The sequence below is a fragment of the Gymnoscopelus microlampas genome (assembly GCF_963454915.1).
Source record: "Gymnoscopelus microlampas genome assembly, chromosome: 23".
Lineage (NCBI taxonomy): Eukaryota > Metazoa > Chordata > Actinopteri > Myctophiformes > Myctophidae > Gymnoscopelus > Gymnoscopelus microlampas.
The window spans coordinates 25,953,707-25,966,096 of NC_139960.1; the positions used below are offsets into that span (position 1 = coordinate 25,953,707).

Below are 12,390 nucleotides of genomic sequence, written 5' to 3' on the forward strand. Positions count from 1 at the left end.
TAACCAATGAAAAGTAAGTAAGAGCTTGTGACTAAATAACCACACTCGCTCCATTGGAACACACGTTATTTTGTACATTTTCTGACGGGGAGCGGCCGAGGCGCCTGTGTAATTCATTTTCAATGAGAGGCGGGCGATTATTTGGGACGTGCAGAGATGTTGAGGGGCGGAGAGGCAGGCGGGTGCGGTCCAGTGAAATTCTCGCGCTTGTGCTCGTTTGTGCACACGCCCGCGGGCGGCAAGAGCTGGATTGTGGTGAGCTTTTTTTCCCCGCTACGCACAGGAGGACAAAACAAAAATGATCACAGCGTGATCCCTGCTGATCCGAGCGAGAACGCCCACGACAACCGCTCCTTGTCTGAAACGACCCTAGCAGTGCTGTGTAACTGATTCAAGATAACTGCAGGATTGAATAAAGGCAAGATTGATAAACAGATAAACAGTGTCATACAGTATATACTATAGAAGCAGAACATCTCAAGACCTGAATGACCTAGTAAGGTTCTTGACTACCTACATCCTATACTTAGTTGACCCGAGAGGGCTCTATACTAGGCCACCTCCAGTTTTCACTCTACATTAAATATCAGCTTATAGAGCTGATATTTTTTGCAGAATATTTGCCCCAGAATAGGAACACTGGTATTTTTCAAATTGCAAAAAGAGTGTATCCCCACCCCCCAAAGTTCCTGCTCCGAAAGAGCCACAACCCTTACTGTACCATTAACAAAAAAGACAATACATACAAATAAGACACAGTTACATTGAAAGTTGAAAGAAAAAATCTAAGAAATTAAATAAATTAAAAACGAGGATAAAAATAAAAAGTTAAAAAAAGTACCCACAGTAAAAAACAGAAGTAAACTAAAGTAAAAAACATAAATACAATTACAGTGGGGTCTGTATTATGTGTCAGTAATGTAAGCAGCATTCATCCTCTCTATATGTTAAAAAAAAAGGTTGCCAGATGGTGTAAAATTTCAGAGCACACCCCCCAATTTTCTCCAAAGTCAAATGATGCATAAGATCATTAACCCATGATTTAAAAGTGATGGAACGCTGGGATTCAAGTGGTTAAAAAGTTACTGGCCTTTGCGGCCGTGGGAAAGTGATTGTATTGATACAGCATGCAGGCAAATGTTGACATAAATGACTAAATCACAAAGCCAGTCATCCTTATTCATGGTACTATAGTGTAGCTTGTTGAGCTGATATTATACGGTATGTGGTGTTGAACGGTGCACACTCGCATTTAAAGATTGCTTTAAGGGCGGGGTGTAATTTAGCATGTATGTGTGCACCAAGCGTGTATATGTATGTATATGTGCCCCAGTGTGTGTGTGTGTGTGTGTGTGTGTGTGTGTGTGTGTGTGTGTGTGTGTGTGTGTGTGTGTGTGTGTGTGTGTGTGTGTGTACGTACGTGCGTGCGTGCGTGCATTTGTGATTCTGTTTACTGCAGTAGTGCATTCTCCAGGGTATAATTCCACCTACTATGTTTCCCCAGAGTTGAGATACATGTGCGGCATTATTTACTTTATTTAAATAGCAAAGTGTAGAGAGACAGGAAGCTGAGGCGAGGGCAGAGACAGGGGAGACATGGGAGAGATGATGGGGGTTGTATTCTGACTCATTAGAGCATGTGTTTAGTGCAACTGTGTGCAAAGGCACAATGGTGTTCCTTGACAGAAGTCCAGGTGCCTTGGGATTTTGTGACAACCACACATTATTATGCAATATACAGTATATACAATTGTACAAAAAGTTATAAATTATGTTTTAAATATGTAATATATCAGTACTTTGGTGTGCACTCATTTCCCAATGAAGATGCAAATTCTATATCCTAAAAATATATGTTTATTTTAACCACTGGTTTCAACCTGGCATCCCTATTCTGGGCATGCCATACACAAGTGAATTTTTTTTTTTTTTTTTTTACACAATTAAAAAAAGTAGCAAACATATCTACAGTAGCCTCCAAGATTACAATTCTGTATTGTCTGAATACAGATTTTGACTTGCCCATTGGTGTGCTTTGGCACAAAAAGTTTCGCACTATCAGGCACCACAGAATCTAATTATAAAATATTTTATACAGATTAAACCCATACTGTGTAACAATTAAACACAAGTTCTTTTTGATATAATGTTTCACTGGTATATTTTCCAACAACCATTCCCCATATATATATATATATATATATATATATATATATATATATATATATATATATATATATATATATATATATTATTATTATAAAACATTATTATACATTATTATTATAAAACATTTTTTTTCAGTGACAACTTCTTTAAACACGATTAAACACCCTGTCGGGTGACAAGAAGCGGTTTGCTAGCTCTCATGCATTGAAGGAGGCATGAGCTCGGCTCTAGGCTCTCCCTATGCTGGCAGAGGGAGTGTAGCACCCAGGATTGCTTAGACAATTGGCACTGGGTGAAAAAAATGGGTTACAAAATCGTGGGATAAAAAATAATAATAAAAAAACACGATTAAACACTATTTGTATTCACGTGCGTCTGCAAGACAGCAGCTTCTTCCAGTGGTGAAATGCTCCTTTAAGGGTGAAGCTTACCATCTGCTAGCATTTCACAATGCACAAGAATGATGTGTTACCAATACAAGAATTAGCAATCAATTACCAATACAAGAATACCCAATCAATTACCAATACAAGAATACCAATATATGCACTAATACAAATGCTCAAATCTTTACACTTAAGTTGACATAATAAATAAAGGCAATAAGATAGTATATAGTCCAAACTATTGGACTATAGGTTTGACAGTATCCAATGAGCAATGAACGATCGTAATCTACTGTCTCGTTCAGTGTGGGGAACACACTCCTTCTGCATCATGGGTATTGTCTCCCAGGAGGACTATATCATATCAGAAGCCAGCAAGGTTATTTATAATGACAGTTATTATGGCACAGAGAGAGAAGACAGAGGGAGGGAGGGAGGGAGAGAGGGGGGGAGAGAGAGAGAGAGAGAGAGAGAGGACAATAGAATTAGGTCCATAAAGTGTTATTATAGAGCGTTTCCCTGTACTTGCTTACTGCAAGTCCACAAGCTCCCACTGGTTAATGACACCGTTTCCCCAGGGTTTCAAGTTTATTATCTGCTCTCAAACATCCTTGGGCGATGACAGAGGGTGTTAAACATGAGAGCTATCCCTCACAGCGAGGCATTTTGGGGTACTAGATTATTGTCAGGTAGGAGGGTGGATATGTGTTTTTATTTTTTATCATTAATTATTCATTTGGCTTTAAGTTTTGAGTAACAATCTTTCCCACAAAAAAAAAAAAATCTTTGACTTTGGCAGCAGGTGAAGGTGATGACAGATGAATAATGCATGAGCTAAATCTGGTGCCGTTAATCACAGTGATGTCGCACTTCGCTGCAATCCCTCCCCTTTCACAAGTCCTCCCCTTTCCCTCTGAGCGCCAAACGGTTGATGTTGAAGTGAGTGGAGGCACAGGATAGAGACAGACAGACAGACAGACAGACAGACAGACAGACAGACAGACAGACAGACAGAGAGAAAGATAGGACCAGAATTCCCTTATTCTTCACCTGACTCAGTTAACCGTGGTTCATTTGAAATGCATCGCAAGCTGGGGAGGGAGTTCTCAAAAGGGAAATGAAAAGCCACTGATTGCATTTTGTCTGCCTTTCAAATCCTCCCTTTAGGAAAGACTTTGTCCTCACCAGGAGAAAGCACAAGGAGAATGTGCATTTATAGGAACGCAGAGGCTTTGTGCATAGGCCACCTGCCACTGAAAGCCATTTCTCTCCATTCAGCATTAACAGACACCTAGCCTTTATAAAATACTGTCTCTCTCTTTATCAGGCATGCACAGGAAGAAAAACAGTACATTGTAAACAGCACATTTGCAATGTAGGCACACGGTATCTTTGCACATGTGTACAATGTACAAAGTGTAAAAAGTACAATATGTTCATGCAGTGCACTGCTTGTAAACCCTGTTTAATCTTCATCCACTTAAGCCCTACATACTTCATTGTACGACAAACAGCAAAAAGAAATCGATATACAAGCAAAGAACATGTCACAATGCAACACGTTGTGAGCTTATAGAGCTGCTATTTTCACTATAAATTCTAATTAAACTTTTGATATGCCAAAAATAGGGACGCCAGAGCTGGACCTCAGCTGCCAAACCTTATTAAAGTCATATTACACTGTGTAACATGAATTTTAGTAGTCTGTTTTACACCCCTTGTAGCTCTGTTGTCATTACAGTGTTTGTCGGCGCTGTCGACGCTGAAAAATAAATGCTGCAGGCTCCTATAGTGCCAGAGGATATTTTGGAAACCAACTACAAGTTGTCAGAAACAGCAAAATACAAACGTCCATGGATGTTGTGTTGCTGAACAGCTAGAAAGAGAATAGTGTGGAAACAGACCTTGGAACAGTTGTTGAATGATAGCAACAGGAGCTGTGACATGACCCCTGCTGTGAAGCTGACACTCTATGGTCCAAATACAAGTGGATAGATCAGAAATTATTTTGAACAGATTGGCATTCTAGAATATCTATAATAGTGTCAATGGCCTTATCGCTCTCAAGTTGTCATTGCGTGGATGTGCTGTTTGCTCATTCAAAGTTCAAAACAGGCACAGGAGCAATTTTGTCAGACTGTAGGGCAGATAACACTCTCCTGTGCCATACATACGGTATATACAGTATCTCTGACACGTTGACTGTTTGCAATGGATTAATAAAGAAAATAATTCACATTACATTTCACTCCATTAAAGTGCTGTACTGTTACAGTATGCCTTACCACAGATGCACAATGTGACCGATGGGTTTTCAGCACATATTGTGTACAGTAATTAAATGCAGCCTTAGTAAATTAGGCGCAAGTAGTTCCACACATGTGGCCACAGTGCATTCTCTGAACAGCCCACAGTAAAATGATGTAACACTGAAAGTGTAAATGTACCTGTAATGTACCGTGTAGTAATTCTGGATGCTCGTCATGTAGAAGTGAGGGAATGTGGACTCAAGGCATCAGCCTTTCCAGACTTTACATAAAACCTCAGATCTGTTTGACACATGAGTACATATTCAGTTTAAGATATTTTGTATAATATGTATTTCTGTTTCTTCCCCTGTTCTTGTAATACTGGACACACATCTGAACCTGGGCTTTGCTTTTCTGCGTTTACCATGCAATAATTGGTAACACAGGTGCTGTTGCTATGCAACGATTAAAAAGGTTGAAGTGTGCCACTCTTGAAATGTATGTAGGTTTCAGCATGCTGTGAGCTGCACAGCCAACAGGTGCTGTCAACAATGGCGGGTCCTGGTCTTTGTAAACAGCGAGAACGAGGAAAGCTGGTAGTGTAAAAAAGAGGTCCCTGTGGAATCAAAGATGCAGCAGTGGAAACTAGCTCTACATTTCCACTCAGGTCACAGTAGGCATGCAGGCCACTGATTTACACAGCACAGTGACAAGGACGACAGCTGCAATGTACCAGCATGGAAAATATAACCCCATTTCTACCTCTCATCCTCTGCCTCTCTCCCTCCCTCCCTCATCCCCTCTTTTCCCTCCAGTCCAATTCACCTCAGCTCTCTTCTGTCTTTGCCCCACCTCCTCCTGCCTTTGATGTGTGCAGCTGGCTGACATTAGGTTGCTCTGCTGAAAGGAGGGTTTAGCACTGGACATCCGGACAGAGTCACATAGACCTTTGCATTAAATGACCGTTGGCCAGCGGTCGGAGTACACTCCGAGGACCGCTTAGGAAAGAAATCACAAAGCATGTGGAATCTCTCCAGAGCGCCTCAGTTTGACACGAGGAAATTAGCCCGCGGCGGCAACAGCAATGGCTGTCTAAATTGCCATACATGTGGATGTCTGCCTTTCTGCCTGACTGGACTGGACATGTCCACACATGCAATGCCCTGAGTGGGCTGTTATCACACCGGGCCAGTTCCCTCTACTTTTAGGTTCCATCCAACACACGGCTCACACAAACGGCGACGTGCTCCTTGAGTGAAAAACCACCACCCCACCACGGGTACACGACACTGACAACTAGAGAAACGGGGGCAGGCGGAGAGGAGAGGACTGGTGTAAAGAAGGGAGGGGAGGGGTACTGAATGGATGAATGCTTCCGAGTCCATGGTTGCACTGCGCTGAACAAACAGCCTGTTTGCCTCGTGTACAGACCATGTTATTAACACGCCATTGGCGGACACTTACCTCATGCCTATTCAATTATGCAAATACATACACGTAATGACCCTGGTTACGTCTGCCATGCTGTGTCAATTACAGGACATTCGTAGGGGTACAGCAAAGAGAAGGGTGACGGGTCATTTGCTGTCCACTATTGATAGCAGAAGCCTTAGAGCTTTGATGCCTCACTTCTTGTGAGGTTCCTTAAAGGCACTGCCAATGAACAAGCCGACAGCAGAGATTTCTGGTTCTTGAGGACCACGCAAGTGAGGCACAAAATCAATACAATGATGTAAGTTTTGACTCATGTGACTCTTATCTTTACAACTTTTCTGGTAAGCGGTTTCCAACACTACCGCACCAGCAGTGAGAGCTTCCGCGTGGACGGAATCTACAAGGGATCCATACATAGTCCCGTGAGCCATATTATTGCCAAAGCTCAGAAGATCAAAGTCAATTTTCATCTATTACGGCAAATAGAAATAACCCATTTGATTTCTGTCTCACAGTGAGTGGACATCTTGCCATGTTCACCAGCACCACACTTGCACATGTCACGTAAATATGACAGAGGGTGATGTAAAGACAAGCTATAGAATACCCGCCCATGTCAGATGAATGAAGGTTTTATTGCATTTATCAAGGCATGAAGAATTTGTATCATATAATAAATCTTGGTCGTGCAATGGCTGCAATTTAAACATGCCATGCATGTAGGTACATAGTAAAAATATGCATTAAAATCAATAAGGTGGCTCGACAAATCCATAAGTGACTCATATATCACATCTAATACAGCCAAAGCAGATTAAATACATTGATTTGGTGTGAAATGAAGCATGTTACTATGTCAAGAGTGTTCATCTTGGGTGCATAGTACGCTCTTGCTAGAAAAATTATATTGAGTACAGCAAAGCGGAAGAAAAAAGTCACTTGACAAAACAATACAGTGTGACAGTTCTGTCAAGATCAGTGAGGATCAACAAGTCTCTTCCTAAGCTACTGCCAGAGCATTTACTGGAGCATTTACTGTTTCCATTGAATGGCATTGCTTTGGCCTCATAATTGATAACAATACAATAAAACACTGTTTCTCAACCAGTAGTCCATGGCATAATCACAGGTGGTCTTTGGGAAAATGTTTCAAAATGTTATACGTGCACCCATAATACCCGATTTACAAGCTCACAACAGGTTGCACCACAACATGGTGTGAGCTTGTAGTTTGGCTATTTTCAGTGTGTGACACCAGCAAAGAACTAAGTATAAATCCAGCTTTAAGTTCATTGATCTTAATCTAGCCTAGTTTAACATTAATTATATGAATTAATTAATTAATTGATTATTATTCATGAATAATCATAAAAAAAGGCCATATTTGACTGCATATTTGTCATAAACTGTGAGCCACTTTGGTTCATAATTTTTTATACCCTTTCCTAATGCCTCCAATTCTGTCAGGTAAGTTGAGCAGCATTGTAACAAGGGCTGCATCGTCGATTTGCTATACTCCAGCCAATCTCAAGTTGTCACATCGACTGACTATACGTCACTGTCCAGAAGAGGTGGTACTGACATTTCACACCACTCTGCTTTTTGCCATGTTTACCCTGCAGGCAGTACCAAGAAGAGCTACTGAACGCTGTCCATGGTCCTGAATCAGTGGCACTGTGTGAGGCAGTCCAACATGAGTGGTGTTTCAGAATTAACAGTAAAACACTACTTACTCTAAGCTCCACACCCTGTTTGCGTTGGAGCATTTGCATGTGAGAGTTGGCATCTTGAATTCTTGCCTGAAATGGATATAAATAATGACATGGGTTTGGGCTAGATCTTACAAATACTGTATCAGATCAAACATGCGGTTTGTAGCCAATTTTATCCCATACTAGATGCCTGATGGCAGACCACGAAGCACTGACATTAAGCAGACAAAATACATTTCCTTTCCCTTCTATAATCGACCAATTTAAATTCCACACTGCAACACTGCAACCTTACATTACAATCCAGGTATTGTAAAGGTGCATCCGGTGGGAATGCAGTGTGAAAGGAACAGCTGATCCTTAGCTCAGGAGAGGCCGACCCCTTTCTGTCCTGTTTTTCCCCCTGGAGTAGGAGGGCCAGCCAATCAGAGTGGATGAGGTAGTGAGTCACGGAGAGAGCGGACAGTATCCAGTAGAGCGGAAGGAGAGAAGGCCTGGTGCTGCCACTCTGGTCAACAAAGCTGAAACGGGCATGGGTCAGAGCTTTGGCTCACACAAACGCTCATGCACACAAATGAGCCTTGCCTGTGGCGTGTATGCCTCTTTGACAATGAAACCACAGGTATAATATGAAAAGATTTTCACGATGAACATCACTCGTCGTCACCTTGATTCCTCTCGCCATCTACAGGATTTATGACACGAGGCATTGCTTTCATGTCTTGTCACCCGTTCATAACTCACCAAACACCCATACTAATGCTAGAAGGTTGTGGGAAGGTCAACCAACACATGATCTAGATTCAAATCCAGTATGGGGTGCACTGTGCCTGAGCGACATATCTGTAGGCTGAATAGCCTCTAGATAAACAAAAACCCTGTACGATGTAAATGAGAGTCAGAGACTCTTTAACTATTGATGCAATGGGAGATCTCACAGCTGGACACACACACACACACACACACACACACACACACACACACACACACACACACACACACACACACACACACACACACACACACACACACACACACACACACACACACACACACACACACACACACACACACACAGTACGTGTAGGACCAATCAATCACAATCACACAACAGTTGCTCAAACACCTAAATGTTCACAGTACATCAAAGAACGGAACCAAAATGTCGTCATTGAAAATGTATCTCACTGATTATGTTCCATAAATTATACAAATTTACAGATTGACAATAGCCTGAATGAGAGGTAGGATAATAAGGATAATTCCTTTTAACAGGTCGTTCATGAAAGTCCTTGCGGTCTTGTTTCCAATGAGAACCTGTGAGCAATTAGGGGTTAAGAGTCTTGCTCAGGGACAAATTTCATTTCATCGACACATATGCTGACCTGGTCTGGAATCGAACCTGGGGCAACCAGGGCCTCTGGCTCCCTAGGCGGGCTCACTAACCATTCAGCTATGGCCGCCCCTATTCAGATATGGCCGCCCGGTCAAAGGCAAATATTCAGCTGCTATTACCTTAACCACTGTTGGAACTAGAAATCTATTTTTCCAAAGGAGAATATGTGAATAGGCTGGAATAGCCCTTGGGCAAGAATAAAGGATTTGAAAGGTTGCGAGGGGGGAAACAAAGAGAAGAATTTAAAATCAATTTAAATTCAGCTGAATTGATAGAGTACATGTTTGGAAAAGACTTCGGGCCGTGGCTTGGCTTGCTTATTCCAGTGGCAGACAATACAATCAAATAGACAGGAGCTGTTTGAAGTTGCCACAATCAGCCATCCGTCACAGCGTCTCATGTTTTCCAAATGAGTAGGAAAACTGTGTGTATTATTAACAGCAGGGAGGGCTTTGTTCAGCTTCCAGTGTCTTTGTTTAATAGGTATGTGGCAATAACATTACCCTGCGTAGTATGTACTGTATTGATACAGTACATAGATACAGTACACTAAACAAGTACTGTATTGATACAGTACATAGGGGTGGATGAATGGATGAAGGGAGAGAGGGATGGATGGATGGAGGCTGGGGGGGGTATCAAGGGAGGATGGGACAATAACGATAAGGAATGACAAAAGAGAAATAAAAAAGAACAGTCAATGCATGTTATTTGATTACTCAACAAGTTTCGACTAAATGGTGCGTGCGTGCGTGCGTGCGTGCGTGCGTGCGTCAGGGAGGGCTGCGAATGATCTCTGCCTGGGAGCGAGCCTTTCCATAGGGCAGCAAGACACAAAACGTACGACACACCAAATCCATCTACAGCACAACTGCTAAATATGGAATGTCTTTCCTGACTGTTGTCCTGCCAGTGCTGCTGAGCCCAGCCAGCAGGAGTACCAGTAGATCTGGAGCTTGGCCCAGCCCTAGTGTGGGGAATTTGCTTAGTCCAGCTTCTCACCAATACTATCAACTCTGCCTGACACATAGCCTACTGTACAAAATACATCCGCACACACAGTGGACCTTACAGGTTCACAGTCACACTTTCAGAGTGAAATCGACACTCTGGATTTCACTGTGCAACTAGCAATATTTTAATCCAGCTTTTCAGGAGCTGAGGGAAATTAACCATGTCAATGATGTGGTTCATGGTATTTTAAAGAAGGAGAGCTATGGGGATATATAACTTCACACTCCAACATGAGGGCAAAGGGAATGTAATAGTAAGAACAGAGGAATTAAAGGCACCTTTAATAGCATACAGTCGGTTTGCTTTCTTATTTTTATTTTGTTCTTGACTATTCTTTTTCCTCCTCAGTGCTTTTCCTTTCAGTCTTCGCCCTCAGTGGACATTCCCTTACATTTATCATCAAGACGAGGATCTATGAAAAAAACACTGCCTCCTCCTATATAACCTGACTCTTGGAAAATTTAGATTGTGATTTATACTTACTGACATACTGTGTACACACACACACACACACACACACACACGCGCGCACACACGCGCGCACGCACGCACACACGCACGCACACACACACATTTGCATGCAAAAAAGCACTTATTACCCTCTCCAACCCTAGGTGTTCCATGCATGAATTCCATTTTCAAAGCAGTGATGGAGACGAGAGCTATTTTCCAGGGAACCGGCAAGCAATTATTCAGCACATCCACACTGTCAGCACCTCTCCCCCGTACAGTAAGCCCCTCTTAGCGGAGAAGACCCCTGTTTTCCTCCCTCTTACCTGGCAGCACGCTGCTTTGCCTGGGTCCTCCTCACAGCGTAGGAAGGGTTCTGACAAGTTTCGGTGGTGGGGGTGGGGCCGAGGGATCTGGGACCTAGAAAGCTCAGCAAGGTCCCTTTCACACGACGCCGGTTCAGGAAGCGCTCACGACCACACGCTCACACACCCAGGCAACAGCTCCAGCAAGCGGCTCTGATTCCCTCTCTTTTGCAAGCTCTCTCCCTCCCTCTCTTTCCTCCGTGACACTCGCCTCCACTCTTCCCGCCCACCTACTCCAGCACCCTCCCCCCTCTCTCTCTCTCTCTCTGTCTCTCTCGTTTTTTTCTCTCTCGCTCGCTCTCCTGTCTCTCTCACACACACGCACACACACACACACACACACACTCACTCACACTCACACTCACACACACAATGTACACATACCCTCTGTATCTCTGTAGTGTTTTCTGACATTATCCACCCACTCGTGCCTTCTGGTACATTAAAACAAGTGCCCACCTATGGCCCTCTTTCATAGCCATATATTATCGATTCTCACGCTTGTTTTCACGGAGAATTGCATGTTCTGTACGGAGGCAGACAATGTGAAGGCAAAACTCACCACAAGTTACAGTACGTAAGTAACAGTGATTAATAATCAATATGAATAATATGTTCAGATACACAATGATTTCTGTGCAAGTATAGTAACCGTAGCGGCTTATTCTGTTACATAAGTGCAAGCCAATTGTGTGGCCACAATAAATATGTGCATTGGATGCTACTCACGTCCCCTTCCACAGACAGTTTGTCAAGGGCATTCCCAGAGTAAGTGTGGGCTAATGCCGTGCCTCAAGGCGCTGCCTGGCAATCCCTGCAACACTCAAGCTCAACCAAATGTGGCACTCGGCTCTACCAGGGAGGGGGCAGCAGATGCCAGGGCAACGAGGACCAGCAACAACATTCTTAAGACTGCTCAGGGCTCATTGGATGGTTCAAAACGACATGCGATGCAGTAGGATCTCATCTTTGTGGAACTTCACCGCTGTTCTTAATTAATTTAGTTAAATTCACCAAACCAAACCCATGCCTAACCTTAATAAAAGTTGATTTATTAGCCATTTAAGCCCACTGCCATAAGCCATATAAGGTTGCACTGCTATCTTTGAACACTTAAAAAGAAGTGTGAAAATCTTTGTGTATAATGACCTGCCCAAAATAGGGACGCCAGGATGAAAGTGGCTAAACTAACCTTAAACCCATGCCTAAACTTAA

General features: G+C 42.8%; 1 protein-coding gene across 3 annotated transcripts in view; it reads right to left on the bottom strand.

Annotated features, from left to right (window-relative positions):
• Window positions 1–11,274, bottom strand: part of syt1a (synaptotagmin Ia) — a 104,573-nt gene extending 93,299 nt beyond the window's left edge. For all 3 annotated transcript variants that reach the window (XM_084050039.1, XM_084050038.1, XM_084050040.1), the window contains exon 1: window positions 11,137–11,274. The gene's annotated coding sequence lies outside the window, so the exon portion shown is untranslated. The remainder of the gene's footprint in view (window positions 1–11,136) is intronic.
• Window positions 11,275–12,390: the final 1,116 nt, after the last annotated feature.